This window comes from Musca autumnalis, unplaced genomic scaffold (genome assembly GCF_047663935.1).
Source record: "Musca autumnalis isolate F117 unplaced genomic scaffold, ASM4766393v1 scaffold_2, whole genome shotgun sequence".
Classification (NCBI taxonomy): domain Eukaryota; kingdom Metazoa; phylum Arthropoda; class Insecta; order Diptera; family Muscidae; genus Musca; species Musca autumnalis.
The window spans coordinates 96,259,360-96,282,861 of NW_027411755.1; the positions used below are offsets into that span (position 1 = coordinate 96,259,360).

At 35.7% G+C, this 23,502-nt stretch overlaps 1 protein-coding gene and 1 long non-coding RNA gene across 2 annotated transcripts in view; one reads left to right on the forward strand and one right to left on the reverse strand.

The window, feature by feature from the left end:
• LOC141394323 (uncharacterized) overlaps positions 1-23,502 on the forward strand; it is a 204,093-nt gene that overhangs the window by 61,823 nt on the left and 118,768 nt on the right. The gene's annotated exons all lie outside the window — the stretch shown is intronic.
• The window catches only part of b (glutamate decarboxylase-like protein black), a 111,788-nt gene continuing 110,953 nt past the window's right edge, over positions 22,668-23,502 (reverse strand). The window contains exon 5 of the mRNA XM_073968574.1: positions 22,668-22,726. The gene's annotated coding sequence lies outside the window, so the exon portion shown is untranslated. The remainder of the gene's footprint in view (positions 22,727-23,502) is intronic.

Sequence of the window (23,502 nt, forward strand, 5' to 3'; positions counted from 1 at the left end):
AAGGCCGTGCTGATTGCCTGTTATTGTTGTTGGCTTTGTATTGTTGGACTGCAAAATAATACTTGTTGTGTATTTATTTCAGCTAAAGTCCATACTTTGTTGCTTCAAAATTTGAAGAAACAAAATGTTTAACAGTGGGTATTGAAATTGATTACTACGAGCGGAGGCAGAGAATACTATAGTTTCGGAAGCAGCCAAACTTCCTCATCAGTTCTCTTAACCGCTGACTCTGTATCAATAAACAGGTCAATAAGAGTGACCAGAAAATTAAACAGAACGAGAAATTTTCTGTATCCTCCTAAATCTGTTCACCGCACAAATGAGTCAGAATAATCAAAATCATATACCCACTACTGTTTTTATGCTGTCTTTGCATCGCAAAGAAGACAAGCATAAGTAGTGTTGTTTGCACTAAGCAGAGATCACAACAAAATGTTGTTTTTGCTTTATGCGTAGTCAACAAGTAAGGCCGTGCTGATTGCCTGTTATTGTTGTTGGCTTTGTATTGTTGGACTGCAAAATAATACTTGTTGTGTATTTATTTCAGCTAAAGTCCATACTTTGTTGCTTCAAAATTTGAAGAAACAAAATGTTTAACAGTGGGTATTGAAATTGATTACTACGAGCGGAGGCAGAGAATACTATAGTTTCGGAAGCAGCCAAACTTCCTCATCAGTTCTCTTAACCGCTGACTCTGTATCAATAAACAGGTCAATAAGAGTGACCAGAAAATTAAACAGAACGAGAAATTTTCTGTATCCTCCTAAATCTGTTCACCGCACAATTGAGTCAGAATAATCAAAATCATATACCCACTACTGTTTTTATGCTGTCTTTGCATCGCAAAGAAGACAAGCATAAGTAGTGTTGTTTGCAGTAAGCAGAGATCACAACAAAATGTTGTTTTTGCTTTATGCGTAGTCAACAAGTAAGGCCGTGCTGATTGCCTGTTATTGTTGTTGGCTTTGTATTGTTGGACTGCAAAATAATACTTGTTGTATATTTATTTGAGCTAAAGTCCATACTTTGTTGCTTCAAAATTTGAAGAAACAAAATGTTTAACAGTGGGTATTGAAATTGATTACTACGAGCGGAGGCAGAGAATACTATAGTTTCGGAAGCAGCCAAACTTCCTCATCAGTTCTCTTAACCGCTGACTCTGTATCAATAAACAGGTCAATAAGAGTGACCAGAAAATTAAACAGAACGAGAAATTTTCTGTATCCTCCTAAATCTGTTCACCGCACAATTGAGTCAGAATAATCAAAATCATATACCCACTACTGTTTTTATGCTGTCTTTGCATCGCAAAGAAGACAAGCATAAGTAGTGTTGTTTGCAGTAAGCAGAGATCACAACAAAATGTTGTTTTTGCTTTATGCGTAGTCAACAAGTAAGGCCGTGCTGATTGCCTGTTATTGTTGTTGGCTTTGTATTGTTGGACTGCAAAATAATACTTGTTGTGTATTTATTTCAGCTAAAGTCCATACTTTGTTGCTTCAAAATTTGAAGAAACAAAATGTTTAACAGTGGGTATTGAAATTGATTACTACGAGCGGAGGCAGAGAATACTATAGTTTCGGAAGCAGCCAAACTTCCTCATCAGTTCTCTTAACCGCTGACTCTGTATCAATAAACAGGTCAATAAGCAGAGAGCATATACCCACTACTGTTTTTATGCTGTCTTTGCATCGCAAAGAAGACAAGCATAGGTAGTGTTGTTTGCAGTAAGCAGAGATCACAACAAAATGTTGTTTTTGCTTTATGCGTAGTCAACAAGTAAGGCCGTGCTGATTGCCTGTTATTGTTGTTGGCTTTGTATTGTTGGACTGCAAAATAATACTTGTTGTGTATTTATTTCAGCTAAAGTCCATACTTTGTTGCTTCAAAATTTGAAGAAACAAAATGTTTAACAGTGGGTATTGAAATTGATTACTACGAGCGGAGGCAGAGAATACTATAGTTTCGGAAGCAGCCAAACTTCCTCATCAGTTCTCTTAACCGCTGACTCTGTATCAATAAACAGGTCAATAAGAGTGACCAGAAAATTAAACAGAACGAGAAATTTTCTGTATCCTCCTAAATCTGTTCACCGCACAATTGAGTCAGAATAATCAAAATCATATACCCACTACTGTTTTTATGCTGTCTTTGCATCGCAAAGAAGACAAGCATAAGTAGTGTTGTTTGCAGTAAGCAGAGATCACAACAAAATGTTGTTTTTGCTTTATGCGTAGTCAACAAGTAAGGCCGTGCTGATTGCCTGTTATTGTTGTTGGCTTTGTATTGTTGGACTGCAAAATAATACTTGTTGTGTATTTATTTCAGCTAAAGTCCATACTTTGTTGCTTCAAAATTTGAAGAAACAAAATGTTTAACAGTGGGTATTGAAATTGATTACTACGAGCGGAGGCAGAGAATACTATAGTTTCGGAAGCAGCCAAACTTCCTCATCAGTTCTCTTAACCGCTGACTCTGTATCAATAAACAGGTCAATAAGAGTGACCAGAAAATTAAACAGAACGAGAAATTTTCTGTATCCTCCTAAATCTGTTCACCGCACAATTGAGTCAGAATAATCAAAATCATATACTCACTACTGTTTTTATGCTGTCTTTGCATCGCAAAGAAGACAAGCATATGTAGTGTTGTTTGCAGTAAGCAGAGATCACAACAAAATGTTGTTTTTGCTTTATGCGTAGTCAACAAGTAAGGCCGTGCTGATTGCCTGTTATTGTTGTTGGCTTTGTATTGTTGGACTGCAAAATAATACTTGTTGTGTATTTATTTCAGCTAAAGTCCATACTTTGTTGCTTCAACATTTGAAGAAACAAAATGTTTAACAGTGGGTATTGAAATTGATTACTACGAGCGGAGGCAGAGAATACTATAGTTTCGGAAGCAGCCAAACTTCCTCATCAGTTCTCTTAACAGCTGACTCTGTATCAATAAACAGGTCAATAAGAGTGACCAGAAAATTAAACAGAACGAGAAATTTTCTGTATCCTCCTAAATCTGTTCACCGCACAATTGAGTCAGAATAATCAAAATCATATACCCACTACTGTTTTTATGCTGTCTTTGCATCGCAAAGAAGACAAGCATAAGTAGTGTTGTTTGCAGTAAGCAGAGATCACAACAAAATGTTGTTTTTGCTTTATGCGTAGTCAACAAGTAAGGCCGTGCTGATTGCCTGTTATTGTTGTTGGCTTTGTATTGTTGGACTGCAAAATAATACTTGTTGTGTATTTATTTCAGCTAAAGTCCATACTTTGTTGCTTCAAAATTTGAAGAAACAAAATGTTTAACAGTGGGTATTGAAATTGATTACTACGAGCGGAGGCAGAGAATACTATAGTTTCGGAAGCAGCCAAACTTCCTCATCAGTTCTCTTAACCGCTGACTCTGTATCAATAAACAGGTCAATAAGAGTGACCAGAAAATTAAACAGAACGAGAAATTTTCGTATCCTCCTAAATCTTTGTTTCTTCAAATTTTGAAGCAACAAAGTATGGACTTTAGCTGAAATAAATACAATCAGCACGGCCTTACTTGTTGACTACGCATAAAGCAAAAACAACATTTTGTTGTGATCTCTGCTTACTGCAAACAACACTACTTATGCTTGTCTTCTTTGCGATGCAAAGACAGCATAAAAACAGTAGTGGGTATATGATTTTGATTATTCTGACTCAATTGTGCGGTGAACAGATTTAGGAGGATACAGAAAATTTCTCGTTCTGTTTAATTTTCTGGTCACTCTTATTGACCTGTTTATTGATACAGAGTCAGCGGTTAAGAGAACTGATGAGGAAGTTTGGCTGCTTCCGAAACTATAGTATTCTCTGCCTCCGCTCGTAGTAATCAATTTCAATACCCACTGTTAAACATTTTGTTTCTTCAAATTTTGAAGCAACAAAGTATGGACTTTAGCTGAAATAAATACACAACAAGTATTATTTTGCAGTCCAACAATACAAAGCCAACAACAATAACAGGCAATCAGCACGGCCTTACTTGTTGACTACGCATAAAGCAAAAACAACATTTTGTTGTGATCTCTGCTTACTGCAAACAACACTACTTATGCTTGTCTTCTTTGCGATGCAAAGACAGCATAAAAACAGTAGTGGGTATATGATTTTGATTATTCTGACTCAATTGTGCGGTGAACAGATTTAGGAGGATACAGAAAATTTCTCGTTCTGTTTAATTTTCTGGTCACTCTTATTGACCTGTTTATTGATACAGAGTCAGCGGTTAAGAGAACTGATGAGGAAGTTTGGCTGCTTCCGAAACTATAGTATTCTCTGCCTCCGCTCGTAGTAATCAATTTCAATACCCACTGTTAAACATTTTGTTTCTTCAAATTTTGAAGCAACAAAGTATGGACTTTAGCTGAAATAAATATACAACAAGTATTATTTTGCAGTCCAACAATACAAAGCCAACAACAATAACAGGCAATCAGCACGGCCTTACTTGTTGACTACGCATAAAGCAAAAACAACATTTTGTTGTGATCTCTGCTTACTGCAAACAACACTACTTATGCTTGTCTTCTTTGCGATGCAAAGACAGCATAAAAACAGTAGTGGGTATATGATTTTGATTATTCTGACTCAATTGTGCGGTGAACAGATTTAGGAGGATACAGAAAATTTCTCGTTCTGTTTAATTTTCTGGTCACTCTTATTGACCTGTTTATTGATACAGAGTCAGCGGTTAAGAGAACTGATGAGGAAGTTTGGCTGCTTCCGAAACTATAGTATTCTCTGCCTCCGCTCGTAGTAATCAATTTCAATACCCACTGTTAAACATTTTGTTTCTTCAAATTTTGAAGCAACAAAGTATGGACTTTAGCTGAAATAAATACACAACAAGTATTATTTTGCAGTCCAACAATACAAAGCCAACAACAATAACAGGCAATCAGCACGGCCTTACTTGTTGACTACGCATAAAGCAAAAACAACATTTTGTTGTGATCTCTGCTTAGTGCAAACAACACTACTTATGCTTGTCTTCTTTGCGATGCAAAGACAGCATAAAAACAGTAGTGGGTATATGATTTTGATTATTCTGACTCAATTGTGCGGTGAACAGATTTAGGAGGATACAGAAAATTTCTCGTTCTGTTTAATTTTCTGGTCACTCTTATAGCTCATTTAGACTAGCCATAAATCCTCGACTGGATTTAATAAATCCAGTACAAATCTTATTACATTTAGATATACATTTTGGAGGATTTAAATGACAGTCAGCTGATTTTTGTTCATAGCACAATTACCAAGGTAGATGCATCAGCCCATCTGAACGAATGTGAAACGTCAAAAGAATTTTTTGTAAATTGAATTCGTCTCAAAAAACATTCGTCAAATTACAAATGTATAGTTTAATACTGAAAATGTTAGAACATTATGCCACTAATGCTAACTAAAGAGCAAATAAATTATTATTTTATCGCAGTTTGCCCATCTAAAATAAATAAACGAATTATTTTATCGTTTAGACATCATAAATATTAGTCTTGGTTGATTAAAATCAACTTTGTACATCAAAACAAATTTAATTTTTCCGCCTTGTTTACAAATTTTTACATTTTAAATTATTTTTAGTGTAGCAATTCACCGATGCATCTACCTTGTTTCTTGTGCCAGCTTGCAACTTTTTGTACTTTCTAGCAACATGTTGCTAAAAACAGAGTTGTATACGAGGATTTATGCCAGATTTAAAACAAATCCACTCAATAGGAGGATTTATTTTTGTATGGGAAATCTGGTAGATTTTGGCTGGATTTAGCAAATAAAACCTGATAATGCGCTAAATCCGGCTAATGGTGTCATATCTAAATGGCATATTATTGACCTGTTTATTGATACAGAGTCAGCGGTTAAGAGAACTGATGAGGAAGTTTGGCTGCTTCCGAAACTATAGTATTCTCTGCCTCCGCTCGTAGTAATCAATTTCAATACCCACTGTTAAACATTTTGTTTCTTCAAATTTTGAAGCAACAAAGTATGGACTTTAGCTGAAATAAATACACAACAAGTATTATTTTGCAGTCCAACAATACAAAGCCAACAACAATAACAGGCAATCAGCACGGCCTTACTTCTTGACTACGCATAAAGCAAAAACAACATTTTGTTGTGATCTCTGCTTACTGCAAACAACACTACTTATGCTTGTCTTCTTTGCGATGCAAAGACAGCATAAAAACAGTAGTGGGTATATGATTTTGATTATTCTGACTCAATTGTGCGGTGAACAGATTTAGGAGGATACAGAAAATTTCTCGTTCTGTTTAATTTTCTGGTCACTCTTATTGACCTGTTTATTGATACAGAGGCAGCGGTTAAGAGAACTGATGAGGAAGTTTGGCTGCTTCCGAAACTATAGTATTCTCTGCCTCCGCTCGTAGTAATCAATTTCAATACCCACTGTTAAACATTTTGTTTCTTCAAATTTTGAAGCAACAAAGTATGGACTTTAGCTGAAATAAATACACAACAAGTATTATTTTGCAGTCCAACAATACAAAGCCAACAACAATAACAGGCAATCAGCACGGCCTTACTTGTTGACTACGCATAAAGCAAAAACAACATTTTGTTGTGATCTCTGCTTACTGCAAACAACACTACTTATGCTTGTCTTCTTTGCGATGCAAAGACAGCATAAAAACAGTAGTGGGTATATGATTTTGATTATTCTGACTCAATTGTGCGGTGAACAGATTTAGGAGGATACAGAAAATTTCTCGTTCTGTTTAATTTTCTGGTCACTCTTATTGACCTGTTTATTGATACAGAGTCAGCGGTTAAGAGAACTGATGAGGAAGTTTGGCTGCTTCCGAAACTATAGTATTCTCTGCCTCCGCTCGTAGTAATCAATTTCAATACCCACTGTTAAACATTTTGTTTCTTCAAATTTTGAAGCAACAAAGTATGGACTTTAGCTGAAATAAATACACAACAAGTATTATTTTGCAGTCCAACAATACAAAGCCAACAACATAAAGTAAAATATATTCGTTTTCATTTTTATACCCTCCACCATAGGATGGGGGTATATTAAGTTTGTCACTACGTTTGTAACTACTCGAAATAATCATTGTAGACCCCACAAAGTATATATATTCTTGATCAGCGTGCAATTCTACATCGATATAGCCATGTCCGTCCGTCTGTCCGTCTGTCCGTCTGTCCGTCTGTCCGTCTGTGGAAATCACTCTAGCGTCCGAACGGATTGACGTAGGTTGATGAAATTTTGGGAAAATATATTATTTGTACGTAGGACTTATGGTATTGAAAGCGGGCTATGTAGGTCCACGCTTTCGTATAGCCCCCATACAAAATGACGCGTGACGCGTCGTCGTTTTAAGGAATTTTTAAGATATTTGTCCCATTCTACCACCGAATTGGTTGTAGTTTGGTACTTTGTGTCTCCAGAGGCCAAAAAACATTCCTACCAAAGTTGAGTTATATAGGTCCACGTTTTGGTATAGCCCCCATATAAGGCCCCATATAAAGTACGCGTCATTTTAAATTATTTTGAATGTATTAGACCCATTTGACCACAGAATTGGTTGTAATTTGGTACTTTGTGTCTTCAGAGGCCAAAAAACATTCCTACCAAAGTTGGGTTATATAGGTCCACGTTTTGGTATAGCCCCCACATAAGGCCCCTTATAAAGTACGCGTCATTTTAATATATTTTGAATGTATTAGACTCACTTGACCAAAGAATCGGTTGTAACTTTGTATTTTGTGTTTCCAGAGGCTAAGAAACATTTCTACCATAAAATGTTTATATAGGTCCACGTGTTGATATAGCACCCATAATACGATATCTCCCGATTTTCGATATTTTGAAGGTTTTAGCCTCATTATCACACCGAAATGGCTGAAATTTGGTATTTAGTCTTCTTTAGGCTTATAAAACTTTCCCCCAGAAATTTGTTGGTATAGGTCCACGCCATCATATAGCCTCCATAGAACGGTACCTTCCGAATTTCGGTTTTTTAAGGTTGTGGTCACATTAATCCACCGAAATGGCTGAAATTTGTGGTGGAGGGTATAAAAAGTTCGGCCCGGCCGAACTTAACGCTTTTCTTACTTGTTGATTGTTATGACCGTATATTATATTTTCATTTAATAAAAAGTGTTTCCACCGGGCTGATTCGGTCAGTTATTTTTATGGAATAAATAAAACTAATTTATTTCATATTTAACTCAACGTTTCGTTGGTCTTTTTCCAACTTCTTCAGGAGTTTTTTTATTAGAAAATCAATTAGTTTTCAATACCATTGTTAGAATTATTTCTTAAATTATATAAAAAACTGGACATCACAACACAGAAATTTGTATAATTTTAAAAAATAATTACTAAAAATATATAAAAAATATTGCAGCAAAAAAATCCTTAATCTATATCACAGAGCCGTCGTTTTCATTCGCAAATATTTGATAATATAGGAAGAAAAAAGTTGCTTTTTTTATAGACTCCATTTTTGCCCTAAGGCCTTTTTCGGGACATTGGGTTTATTGTCTCGAATTCAGTAACACTTACGCACTTTGTTGTTCAGCAAGAAATTTTAAGAACAGAATAGCTTTTAATTAAATGCGTAATACGGGAAAGTAGCTTTAACCGTTCCACATATATGGGCCGTCGAAGTCGCCAAATAGCAAAAAACATAGATTTTCATAACTTTGAGGCCCCAGTACATATTCGGATTATGCTCAAACTTTGGCAATCTTAAAATCTAACAATACTAAAAGGTTTAGACAGCTCCCTGGCTAAAAAATCCGAGATCGATTTAGTCCTTTGAGTTAAAACCAGTCCAATGCTACAAATTAAATTAAGATGCTACAAAAAAGAAAATATTGAATTTTACATAAAACGTTTGATATTTTATCAAATTTTATATTTTTACATAGTTTAATAATAAAAAAAAATGGTATTACGATACCATATTTTTATACCCTACACCACACTGTCGTAAATGGTCTCAATAACAAATTAATCTGCTGAAAAAATCGAAGTTATACGGTCAACAGTCTTAGTTTAGAACACTGTTATGTATTTTTTGATGGTTTTTCCAACTTTAAATGACAATTTTACGACTTTTATGACGATTTTCGGCCAAAATCTGTTTGCATATTCTGCATATTTTTTGCATATTTTTTTTGCATATTTTTTGCATATTTTGCATATTTTTTGCATATTTTGTGCATATGCAAATTATGCAAATATGCAAAATAAATACGAAATATGACCCTTCCATTGAATTTAGTTTTCTTTGAAACGAATTTTGGTCCAATCAGAATCTTCGTATCTTTAATATTAAAAAATATGCAAATATGCAAAATCCGATGTCTAGTGATAATGGAATCGTCTGGCATTTGATTTCCATAGTTTTGCTGGTGGTTAGGCTCGTAATCGTCACCGTCCATGTTGCTTATGTCTTCGAAGTGCTGCTTCCATCGTTTCGTTTGCTCTTCGACATTTGTTAGGAGCTTGCCGTTCGTGTCTCTTATTGCTTGTGTACGGGTTTGTGAGTTATTTGAAAGGCGCTTTATTATTTTGTGGAGTTCTCTCATATTGTTTGATCCTGCTGCTGCTTCCGCTTCTTTGGCCATTGCTTCTGCGAAATTCCTTTTGTCATTTCGCGCCGATCGTTTTACCATTTTCGCGACGTCTTTATATCGTTCCTTGCTTTGTACATCTCCTAAAGCCTGTTGTTTTAGACATTTCCGTTCCTGGATTAGATTCCAGGTGTAGTCTGATATCCAATCCTTCCGTTCTGACTTCTTGGTGTATCCAACATGGGTTTTTGCTATACTTCTAAGCATGTTGCATGTATCTTCCCATGATGACACGTTGTTTGGGAGTATATGTGTGCTTAGACTGTTTGCAACTTCTATGCGCTTTTCCTCCGTCTTCAGCATATGTGTATTGAATCGCCGTTGTGAATGTTGGGTATTGTTGTCACGTACACTTTTAAGTTTGATTTTGAGCGTTGCCACTACGAGGTCGTGGTCGCTATCAATATCGGCACTACGTTTGGTGCGCACATCTACGAGAGAACCTCTCCATTTTCTGCCGATGCATATATGGTCAATTTGATTTTGTGTATTGCCATCTGGAGATGTCCATGTGTATTTGTGTATCCGTTTATGTGGGAATATAGAGCCACCTATTACCAGCTGCGCTGCCTGGCAGAGTTCCACAAACCGTTCGCCATTGTCATTCATAATACCCATGCCGTGTTTTCCCATGATGTGAGATAGACCTTCGTTTTCACAACCGATTTTAGCGTTGAAGTCGCCAAGTATGATCAGCATGTCTCTATTGGCAATTCCGTTTATGGTGGCGGTTAATTGTTCGTAGAAAGAGTCTTTCACTGCCTCCTCTGCTTCTTCGGTTGGTGCATAACATTGTATGATGGGAACGATGTGGGTATAGAACCGCGCTGTGATTATTCTGTCGTTTACAGGGTGATACGTGTAGAGGGATTTTTGCATATTTTTGGAGATAATGAAGCCTACTCCGCTTTCGCTTTTATCATCCTTACCACTGTAAATTACAGTATTTCCATTGGCAGATATTAGGTCGCCATTACCACGCCATCGCATTTCGCTAATGCCTAGAATTTCTATTTTGAGTTCACTCATTTGTTTTTCTACTTGTGCAAGCCGTGATGATTCTCTTAAGCTGAAAACAGATACAACGTTTGATTAAAGTTTTGCGTTGGGCGTCGAGAAAAAAACAACAACAACAGGGCGACGACGATACCAAAGTCAAGCGTTTATCTGTTTGTCGGCATATATTTCAAATGAATTTGAATTTTTCGGCATCATGCCCAACAGTGTAAAAACGGCCAAAACGACACAAAACTTTAATCAAACGTTGTATCTGTTTTCAGCTTTAATGTCCTGACGTTCCATTGTGCTATTCTTATCCGTTTCCGAGTGCCAAATGTTGTCATCGAGTTTGGGGTAATTTTTTGTTCATTTCTTGTATATGTTTCAGTAATCAGTTTTATTTCGGGCAAGCGGATGATTGGTCCACTGTGTCCTATGGTGGTATTGGGGCTGCCAATTTGAAGCCACCATTCTGGCTTTTAATGTGGACGTTTCCTCGCAGTTCCTTTGCCGCTTTCTTCAGTATTTGAAACACGCCTCCAGTTTGTGGTGTATACTGCTGTTCCGATCCACCTGATCTCCACCGGTATACACTACGTAGTCAGCTGCTGCCCTGAGTACGACTTGTTGGTCCACGGGAGGTATTTTATTTCCCTCCTACTCTTCGGTTGAACCGACGAGCATTCCCCCATCCGCCACCCGGGGGACGCGCCCGATGGGGGTTTCAAGTTCCCCGCACGGGCACACTGAAAATATAACATGAAAATTGTTTAACATTTAGGAGAGAGGAGGCGAAGCAGCTGCCTTTCCCCCTTCTTACCCATAAAAGTTTTGAGCCAAATTTTGTCAGCCTACGTCAAGTGGTTCGGCAGATAAGGAGTTTTTACCCAGTATTTACCTAAGTATTTACCCACTTGTTTAAAGTATTGTAAAACTGTCCATTTTGAAACGATTTCACAACCTAAACCCAGAAATAGGGTGTAAGAGTTTGTATTGGCGATTCAATATGGTAAATACCACCTCTATTAGTTATTTCACAGCTGTAAAGCGACTAAGAGGTAGCGGAACAACTTATTTTGTGATTAAAATTTCACGAATAAAAACAGTAAGTTTGTATACACAATTTTGAAAGTTGTTTATAATGTTTAATATTGTTAATTGTATTTTAGATAAATAAAATAAAAACCCAACAGCGTGATGACATACGGAAACTTTATTGTTTAATAACTTGGTAAATAAACCTGGTAATAAACTATTGAATTCACAAAATTTATTATATAAAGAAGTTCTTATTTAATAACTGTGAAACTAGGATCAAACATCCGAAAATTATCTGTATTTCAGATTGAACAACGGAATTTTTTTCAGATAAAAACAAACCTACGAAAAGTTTCCCATTTCCGGATCAAACATCTCGAGTTTTCCGAACTTGTTCCGACATTTTTCTGAATCTTGGAAAGAGCCTGAAAAGAGTTCTCTTTTTAACCGAATATCTAATTTTTCCTGAGAACTTTCTAAGAATTTTCTTTCAAATTCAAAACGAATTTGAGTCGATTCTCGACTATTCCTTTAAAATTTCTTCGACAAAACTTTCCGATTTCGGTGGATACGTTGATATACCAACCTTACCAACATTTCGAAAGTTCATGTTAGCGAAAATTTCTTATTTAGCAATGAGTTTAACCTTATTTCAGACTTATATTCCTGATGAAATATTTTTCATTACTATTTTTAATTAAAATGGTTCTTATTTTTATTACTTTTTGACAATATATTAGATTTAATATATGTGCAAAACAATGGATATATTAATATTCGTATATGTTTTTGGGCGTATCATTTATTAGATAACTCACAACTACAGTGCATGTTATGTAATTCAGTGATATCATCACTTCGGTAAGATCAAAAGAAAGAGAATACAATCGGAAAACCTTAGAAATATCTTAACATTTAATTTTTTACATGGAATGTTGAGATCCTTTCCTTTGTTTCCTACTTCACAAAATTTTAAAATCACGGCTTCAATTTTCCACTCCGATTTTATTCAGTAATTTATGGAAAGAAAATGGTATTAGTAGAGAATTGATTTATGCAGGGTGAACGTTTGAATATCATGGCGTTAGCAGTTGTATAAATAAAAAAACGCCGAGACACGTGTCTTCTTTTGCTTTTATCACGCTGCGGTGCCAGAAAATGGTCAATATTTGATTTTGGGAAATTCAGGTGGCCTATCGTTGTTATTGTCATTAAGAAACCAATTGTAGTTATTTCCCTGAATATATTTTGCTGCCCAATCGTAGATCTTATCACAAAGAATTTCTGTAGGCCGATAGTGGTTTTCTTGATAAAGAACTAATGCTGAGCAATAGTGAGTCTATCCATCATGAAATTCTAGCACCCAATGGCGGGTATGTAAATGACAAATTCTGTTGCCCAATCGTGCATCTGTCAATAGACTAATTTTGGCTTCCAATCGTCGGACTTCTCTTATAGAAAATCTGGTTTCCTATCGTGGATCTTCTCATAAATTGATCAGGAACAAGGAAAACACTGACAACCATTATTGAATTCTTTTAAAATGAAAGTCTGGCGCCAAATTCAAGGTCTATACATGCATGAATTTTTTTTAGCAAAAATCCGTAAACAGTTTGTATACTCTCAGCTTTTAGCCAAAATGTGTCTCATCAAAATAATGGTTTAAGGACCAACGTGTGTTTGGAGGAAATCTCTTTCAGAAAACTTGGAGTCCACTAAGCTATGTCCGTTCGTCCGGATGGCTGCCTGGAAAGCACCGTAGCACTTGAACGGATCAACTGATTCGGTCCAAAATTTGACCTTCGTGATATTTTGTCCAAATTTTGGGTCATATCGATGCACACTTTGGGTAACCTTCAACAGAGTATTTCAAAATTTTTTTAGAGATGTGCAGTTTAAGACCTCTCTGGATAATTAGTAATTATACCAGTGTAGGCTTAGTTATAAGTAAAAATATTAAATAAATTAGTAAATAAAAAGAACTCTTTGGGAACACTTTGCTGTTTTGCAACAAGTGTTCTCGGGACCCCTATTACTACAGTACAAGTTTTTTCAGAGGCAAGTACATACTTCCAGAGAAAATGGCCCGAAAGATGTAAAGAACACCTACAGCCACCCTGTGTAGTGGCTGATGCGCACGACAACTTTCGAATCGAATACTACTATATAAAGTTCTAAAGTGGTATGCGCGATTTTTCTTGAACGGAGCAACAGATTTGGCCCAAACTTTGCAAGTCCATATTTCCTGACATAATGATCCAAAATCTGAAAATTATACTGTGAAGAAATATCTTTTAAAAGAAATGACTCCCAAAATAAGATCTACTTCCTTTGCCGAAGAAAGAAAACGGAGTATTCATTGAAATGTGCATCCATTAAAAGCGCTTCCCAAAATACAATTGATTGACGTTTTCTTCTGGTTTTATTCAAAGAGTAATCGACAGAGAAATCCCTTAAGATGAAGTTTAATGTAATTTCGAAATATTAGAAATAATATTCAATAAATAAAATGTAAACATTGACCTCAAGCTCAATAATCTTGATTTTATTAATATTAAGGCTTTCCGATCAGAAGCTATTGCCTCCATGTCATACCTGTAGAGGATATCGGGTAGTGTTGTGCAATCTCGTTCATTGAGCGGATCGATCTTTCCGTGTCGTTCACTTCGTTTTTTTCGTTCAGACGAAACGATATGAGCCACTTTGTGTGTGTGCAAATTTGTGATGCTAGCGCTGACGCAGCTTGTGTGAGTTTGTCTGTGTGCAAAAAATGGTGGTGGTTACTGTTTTGAATATGAACGAAAGAAGCAAAAAGAAACAGAGGAGATAAAAGAACGAGATAAACCATATGATTTACTGAACGATTGTAGCTAACTGAATGATTGATTGTTTTGTGTGTGCAAATTTGTGAGTTGATGGCTTGAGTGTGTTTGTAAAACTAATTATAATCTTAAGTTTTACATAATATCATAACAACTCTATCTAATTATAGCGTCTGTAAATAAAAGGCTCAATAAATTAAATCTTAAATCTTTGTAAAACTAAAGGTGATGGTTCTGCTGCTAATTTTGTAAGCAGCAAAGTCTTGGCCATCGGGTATCTAAATGAACGATATAAAAGAATGTGCCGGATATGGATCCGTTCGTTCTTTTCAGGGAATCTTTCCTTTGAACCGGTTCGTTCATGAACGACACAAGTCTAATATCGGGTACTATGTTCTTGTTTCCCTGTCTGTGTTCTACATCACAGGAAAACGATCGGAGATGTAAACTCCTCCTCATCATCCTTTTGGAACAGGATCGCTCCGATTCCGAGGTCGAAGGCATCACATTGGACGAAGAAATGTTTGCTGAAGTTGGAGTGTCTGAGAATAGGACTAGTGACCAAGGCTTCTTTCAGTCAACCCTGCCTCATCCAACTACTTAGCTACTCGCTCCAACAGTCCCATATAAATGTCGAAGACTGGCGATATGATCAGCGATCACGAATCTCCGAGGGAATCACCTTATCCATTAAACGGTAAAGCCTTTGGGCTGCGTTGCACAACTCAAATGACACTACCGTGAAATGGTAAAGCGGCTTCCCCGGGACAGAGAACTCGGGGTTTTGTCCTACTGTATGACTGTAATGGTATCTGTAAAAATGCGCCCTTTAAGTCGGCACTGGATATATAATAGGTATCACCCAACCGACTGAGCAAACCTTCGATGTGCGGGAGCGGAAAGGTATCTTTGACTGTTAGAGCATTGAGCTCTCGTACGTCGAGGTACAACCGGTTCTTCTCGCCCTTGCGGACTAGGGTAACCGGGTGAGACCAGGGACTAGGGCTAGGCTCAATGACTCGCATTGCCAGCATCATCTCCAGCTCGACATACATTAACCGCTGCACAGCCGGTGATACGGGATTATGCTTGCTATTTACAGGGACTACATCGGTGGTATCTATAGTGATGACCTCAGAGCTGGTTCGTCCCAAGCCTCTTTTAGTGAAGCTGGTAAACTTGGCAATTATTATTTCCATACGTTGCCATTGTTGATATAATAAACGTGAACCGTTTTGTCATCAACGGTCTTCTACTCCGCTTCTTCAGAAAGGTTAATATTGTTGGTGGAGAGACTCTCAAACGACCAGATAAAATATTATGGGATGAGTTTGTTTATTAAGGTGGAGATCAACGCTAGTGATCCTGTGGGGACTCCCATCGGCTGTTTTTATGAACGAAAAAAAGGTTTTTGCTTAAGACTCAATTTTTCTATACACTCTACACAGTCCCTACCTAGACAGGTCACGGTAGCGTCACTATCCAAAAGTCCCTCGATATGGACACCATTAACACAGATCTTGGTATAATACCTTGAGTCTTTTCCTTCATACAAACTGGCCGAAACAATCACTCGGCGCACAGAGGGGTGAAATCTCAAAAAACGGAGATTAATTTAAAATATTAAATTCAGTTTTTGGTATTACTGTCGTAACATGGTTATAGTGTACAATATTCTACGTTGAAGATGTCTTTACAATTTCAAAAGTAGCATAAAAAAATAAATTTTTCTTGTGTTTAAAGTGTAATATGTTGTTTTTATAAGGTGGTCATTATAGAATGGAATCTTCAACTACAGGTGATTATGCGAATTTTAGTCAAATATAATTAAGCAGAAGAAGGTTAGAAACATATTTAAACATAATTTAAAGCTTGTCCATATTTTCCCTATTTTTCAAAAGTACATAGAGTATTTTCCTGAGTGTTGTCTTTCGAAATAAACTCATAACTCGTGCCGTTTTTTTATTGATGTTGATGTCTTTCACCAACTTGTTCTGGACTGGCCACCACAGACTTCTTGTCTCCGATCAGTACAATCGCCTACCTTATCCTTAACAGATTCCATTCCCCCCAAAAGGAATGAGTTGCTGCTTTCGAATGGTTTTAGCTGGTTTTTATTTTTAATTCAATTTTATATTTCACAGTTCACTAAAACTTAAATTCTACAATATTTATGTTGTCTGACAGTATTCAGCTCTATTTCTTTTTTTGTTTCTTTTAAACACACTGCTCGCAGGTAGCTATGACTGAATCAGTATTTTTCGGTCTCTCATCCCCAATTTCAAAATAATTTTTCCCCAAAAATCCCCAAATTTTATCGAATTTCCCCAAAATAAATCCGCTCATACCCATTATGAAAAACCAAAGAGAATGGGTATATTTATTTGAAATAATATTTGTACAGTGGAATTCAATTCACAGACAAGTATATGTTTCGCATTAGTCATAAAAATCAACAAACATAAAAGAACATAAAAGAAAAAATGCAAATAAAAAGCCTCTTGAGTAGTCATCTTTTACGTAATGTTATATTTCTTGTAATCGCTAACTTGTTAATTTTTTTAATTTTATTCCAAATGATTTTACTTTTGTAACTGCCACCTCATTAAAGTGGGGTTTTATGGAGTAGTTGCTCTGCATAGGAGTCCCTTAAATGTAAGATTTTTGTTAATTTTAAGTTTTTTATGTCATTAATGTTAAATGTAAAGTTGCATATTGTAATAGTTCCTTGGCCATTGGGCTTTTTATTACAAAAATAAATAAATAAAAAAGTAGTACAAAGTTGTACAAATGAAATGCATTTCATATGCTAGCATTTTTAAACATTTTAGTTCTACTAATCCATGGCCACAATATTGCTTCTGGTAGCACAGCTAAGTTTCCATTAGTTTCAGAGATATAGCTTTAATCTGAGCAAAAACAGTCGTTTTAGCCCGTTCTAGATGAGGCTATTTTTTATTTATTTTGCTTAAAATTGTAGAACTTTTTCATTGCTTTGGAGTTAGTTTTTCTTTCATACATTGGCGCCAATGTTTTTGTTTTGGTAATCAACTGTTACCTGGCTAAAGTTTACTAAATCCTGTCTTTTTACTTTTTTCTCTATTTTCGTATCAAAGAGTAAAATCTCTCTTACTCTCAGAAAAGAAGTTACTGAACAATTATTACTGAAAAAGTAAAAAGACACAGCTGATAATATATCGTTCTACTTTATTAACGGTAGTTTCTTTCACTGTGATTCATAAAGGTTCATTGAGTTTTTCGTATTTACAAAATGTTCGAAAAATCCTCTTATGGATTCAAAGCAGGTGCCTTTTTAATTAATGCTCTGGAAGGTATTTTACTTCATTTTGAAATCATACTTAAATCAGTTGATTCTAATGATAACGATGAATCATTATTGATAGTTTCCATTATTATTGCATCAAGGTCATCCTCATCCTCGAGGTTTACCCCTACATACGGTTTCAAAATTCTTGTACACAACGAGAAGATGCATATAAGCAATTCGTCATATATACATACATAGTTTCTTTTATTACTTTGGAAAGTAATATTAAGAATATTCATTTTTTAGGGGACAAGAAGACGAAATAAGGTTTTATTTGTTTATTACCTATTTGTTCATTGATGACTTTTTAATTTTTTGCAGTAAAATCACCTTCACTCATAAAATGCGTAATGTAACTGATATTTCAAAGCAGAAAAAAATCCCCATCAAATCCCCAGTTTTTGAGCTTATTTCCCCATCAAATCCCCAGATCCCCAATTAAAATTTTTCATCCCCATTTTGCAAACAAGTGAGAAAAGGCTATAGTCGGTACGGGGCCGATTATGTAATACCCTACACCATTTGACCACCTACGCCAACCTAGTTTGCATAATTTTAAATATGGGATTTTCTGCTTTCTTAGTCAGGCTTTGCTTAAAGAAGTTCCCCAACCAAAGGTGTGATATCTGTCATTATTATTAGAATCACAAAAATGAAAAGTTGGGTTCTATTAGCGATTATTGCGATATCATCGTTGTGTGATCACCTACTACAACTTACGTTACATCGTTTCAAAGGCGATATTTTCTACTTTCATTGCCAAGTTTTGATTTTTATATACCCCTTATAGACGCTGAGATATTTGCTTTGGAATAAAATTTAGACTTTTTCTCTAAACAACTTTTTTGCTCATTCTGACCACTAATTATTATCCTACCATCACCAAAATCAATAGGCTTCTTCTCCTGCGGGACCCCCATCAACACCCAAAATTTCGTGACGATCCGATCAAAATTGCGACCTGTAGCGTGATTTCCAAAAAAATGGAAAAATGGGATGTATTACCGACTATTGCGATATCTCCGTTAGTTGGTCACCTACGCCGACCTAGTTTGCATCATTGTAAAGATGGGATCTTCTGCTTTCATAGTCAGGCTTTGCTTTTGGAAAGTCCCCACCCAAAGCTGTGATATTCGTCATTATAATTAAAATTGCACGAGTGAAAATGTGGGTTTTATTTACGACTATTGTAATATCTTCGTTGTTTGATCACCTACGAGAACTTACTTTACATCATTAGAAAGGTGATATTTTCTACTTTCATTGTTAGGTCTTGCTTTTGGTATATCCCATATAGAAGCTGAGATATTCGCTTTGGAAGAAAACGTTGTCTTTTTATCCACATACGTTTTTTGCCCATTCTGACCCCTGAATATTATCCGACCATCACCAAAATCAATAGGCTTCTTCCCCTCCGGGACCCTCATCAACAACCAAAATTTCGTGACGATCCCATCAAAATTGCGACCTGTAGCGTGATTACAAGGTTTAGATGGACAGACGGACGGACGGACGGACTGACGGACGGACACACATAGCCAGATCGACTCAGCTCGTCGAGACATTCATTTTGGTATATATAAGTATGGGTCTGTGACCATTATTTCGATGCGTTACAAACTTTTTGGGCAAAACCAACTTATAATACCCTCCCCACATAGTGGTGTAGGGTATAAAAAATCCCCATTTTGGGGACAAATCCCCAATACTGGCAACACTGGACTGAACTATACAAGTTGAGCGACAAGTGGAGAGTTAGAGCCCATGAAAGGCAATATACGAAAACAAAAGGCAAACTCCGCGCCAACTAGCCACTACTTGACGCCGTGTTTAATGAAGAAAGAGAACTGTATAGTTCATGAACTAACTAGTTCAATTGAACGATTCATTGAAAAGAGCGTATGAACTAGATCAGTCGATATAGTTCGTTATAGTTCAATAGCTCACTGAGCGCCGACCAAAAGATCCACGAAGAACGATCAACGAACGATTCACAATCTAGTTCACATGCCATTCACATATGAATAAAGTGACGCCGTCTTCTGTGCTAAGTGATGCCTTCGTAACGTAATGAGTTTTGTTTATTTTTTGGATCAATGTGAAGTATCAACCCCTATTGTAATAAAAGTAATTTCTACAAAAAGAACATTTTTACATAACATATCCCAATATATCAAATCTATTACCCATTCAATATACCTTGTTTTGAACAGAAAAAGGGAAAAAACAAAGCTTTTTTCGCAGTGATAAATTTTACATACATACAACATACGAGATTTTTGCCAGCCATTTAATTAAATTCTCATTACATTTTTTTCTGAAGGAAGTTTCTTGTAATCTTAGTGCAAACTTAATATTTCTTTATCTAACTATAATATTTTTGTAGTTTAATTATACTATTCCATTGCTTTTTTGCTACTTGGTGTATATATGTATGTGTTTTGATCAAGCGGACGATTAAGAGCCCGTAAACGATTCTGATCCGAATGATTGAACGGGATAGTGAACTATGAACTAGATTACTGAACTAGTTCAGTTAAAAGAACTGAGCTATTGAACTAGATCTTTCAAATGAACTAGATTGTGCAACTCTAAAGAGAACGTTAAGGCGGGAGGTGAGTAGCTGCTGTCATAGTAATGCTACTGCTGCGATTTTTCCCACCAGCATTAACAATTTAAGCAAAAATCTACTTTTTTGTTAGTTTATTTTGTTCTCGTTTTCTATGTTTTGTTTGTTGTTTTTGAAGTTTTTATTTGACTTGGGATTTCTGTTTACACCCTACATAAGGCAATGTATAAACAACAAGTTATGACAACAAAAACTGTTAGGTATGGTTACATATTAACCGTTGGATAGATTTTTGTCTTGATTTTTAACATCAGCAATCCCATTTTATTAACAATTACAAAAACATAGTTATTGGAAGTAGTGCGAAGGGGGTTCAAAAGTCGGTGAAGTCGAATGTCATTTTGTTTTGTAAACATTTCCATATGTGTTATGTACAAACGTGTGTAATGTCCAATATTGAAAGTGATGTGAAGAAATGTGAGTAATCGGTAGAATTCAAATGCTTTACGCAGTAGATTTTTATAAGTCTATCTAATCATTCTAGGCATTAACACCCACACCCCACCCACAATGCGAAATATTCGAAATTCAATGAAAAAAAAAATTATTTTAAAAGACGAAATAAAAAAACGTTTCGCTCCTATTGATATTAACGATTTTGAAATTAAATTCAAAATGTTCTTTTCTGAATTTAAAAAAAAAGATGGGAAAAATCTAATAGACGCGATGCTCGATTTTCCGATACATATAAAAATTGGCTACATAGTTACATCACATTCGTTAGTAAATCCACAAAGAAAAGAGGTCGTAAGGAAATGGAATTTGATGAATGCTTACACAAAACTAAAACAAAAAGATGCAAGAACTTAATAGATGACACATCTCTTTCTACTGAGTTATGCCACTCATGTAAGTCTACGTACTGCTGGTCACCAAAATGTTTAAAAGTTTAACGTCTACCCCATCCGAAGCTAAGAAATATACGGCAAATTTAACGTCAGAAGATAGGGTAACACAAATGAGCCCAGAAGCAGCACTCATAGTTATGATTGATGCAAAGTTAACACGAAGCCAATATGAAATAATTAAAAAATCAGCTCCGGAAAAATTCCTTCGTATACTTCTGTGCAGCAAGCATAAAAACTATGTTACCCTGAGGCAATATCAGTGTCCGAAACATTCGCAAAATAAACCTACAGGACCTCCTCAAGTAGATGTTGTTTCCACTTTAACGGATGAAGAACTTCCGGAGACAATTCTATACACCAAATGGGGCTTTGATGGTATTTCTGGGCATAGCTCATATAAACAAGCGTTTCATGGCCATGAATGCAGTGACGCATCTGTATTCATAACATCCATAGTTCCTATTAGACTAGTGTGCCAAAATAAGATTATTTGGCAAAACCCTCGCCCATTTTCTATAAGATTTTGTAGACCACTTAAAATCGAATTTATTAAAGAATCTGCATCTGTTTCCAGAGACGAAAAAATTAGAGTTTAAAATGAAATCACATCCCTCGAAAAATCTACAGTATGCATTCAAAATAAATCAGTTAATGTAAGTCACAAGCTTATGCTGGTAATGGTTGACTTTTCCGTCAAAAGTCTGTCCATATTGCCTGGTTGGTTCCGTCCATATTGCATGGTTGGTTCCGTTTTTCGAATGTCTTATCCACTTGGCATATAAATTGCCTATTAAAAATGGCAAGCAAGGACAAATGCAGATAAGGAAATTGTGCAAGAAAACAAACTAAGAATTCAAAAAGAATTTAGAATCAACACTGGGCTCAGTATTGACCAACCAAAACCAGGCTTTGGTAACTCAAATGATGGTAACAGGCGATTTTTTGAGAATTCAGAAATATCTGCACAGAGTACACAGATTGACAAACTACTTTTCAAAAATATGCATATCATATTAATAGCAGTGTCCTCTGGGCATTATATAAATGTTGAAAAATTCAGGGAATTTTCATATAACACTGCTAAACTTTTTGTTAGTGAATACCCATGGTACACCATGCCACCAACTCTGCATAAATTTTTCATACATGGAACAGAAATAATTTCCCATGCTTTATTGCCTATAGGCCAATTTTCTGAGGAAGCTCAGGAAGCTAGAAACAAAGATTTCAAAAACTACAGAGACAATTTTTCACGAAAATTTAGTAGGGAAGAATGTTACAGAGACATTTTAAATAGATAAAAGGTTCAGCATCTTCCAGAAGCAGTAGTCGAGTGATCTGACCTTACCTTCATGTATGACGAATGAGCCATATTAAGACAAGGAAGCCGATACATGGGAACTTGAAGAATTCTGAAATATATAAAAAAATAAATTTTTCTTGTGTTTAAAGTGTAATATGTTGTTTTTATAAGGTGGTCATTATAGAATGGAATCTTCAACTACAGGTGATTATGAGAATTTTAGTCAAATATAATTAAGCAGAAGATATTTAAACATAATTTAAAGCTTGTCCATATTTTCCCTATTTTTCAAAAGTACATAGAGTATTTTCCTGAGTGTTGTCTTTCGAAATAAACTCATAACTCGTGCCGTTTTTTTATTGATGTTGATGTCTTTCACCAACTTGTTCTGGACTGGCCACCACAGACTTCTTGTCTCCGATCAGTACAATCGCCTACCTTATCCTTAACAGATTCCATTCCCCCCAAAAGGAATGAGTTGCTGCTTTCGAATGGTTTTAGCTGGTTTTTATTTTTAATTCAATTTTATATTTCACAGTTCACTAAAACTTAAATTCTACAATATTTATGTTGTCTGACAGTATTCAGCTCTATTTCTTTTTTTGTTTCTTTTAAACACACTACTCGCAGGTAGCTATGACTGAATCAGTATTTTTCGGTCTCTCATCCCCAATTTCAAAATAATTTTTCCCCAAAAATCCCCAAATTTTATCGAATTTCCCCAAAATAAATCCGCTCATACGCATTATGAAAAACCAAAGAGAATGGGTATATTTATTTGAAATAATATTTGTACAGTGGAATTCAATTCACAGACAAGTATATGTATCGCATTAGTCATAAAAATCAACAAACATAAAAGAAAATGCAAATAAAAAGCCTCTT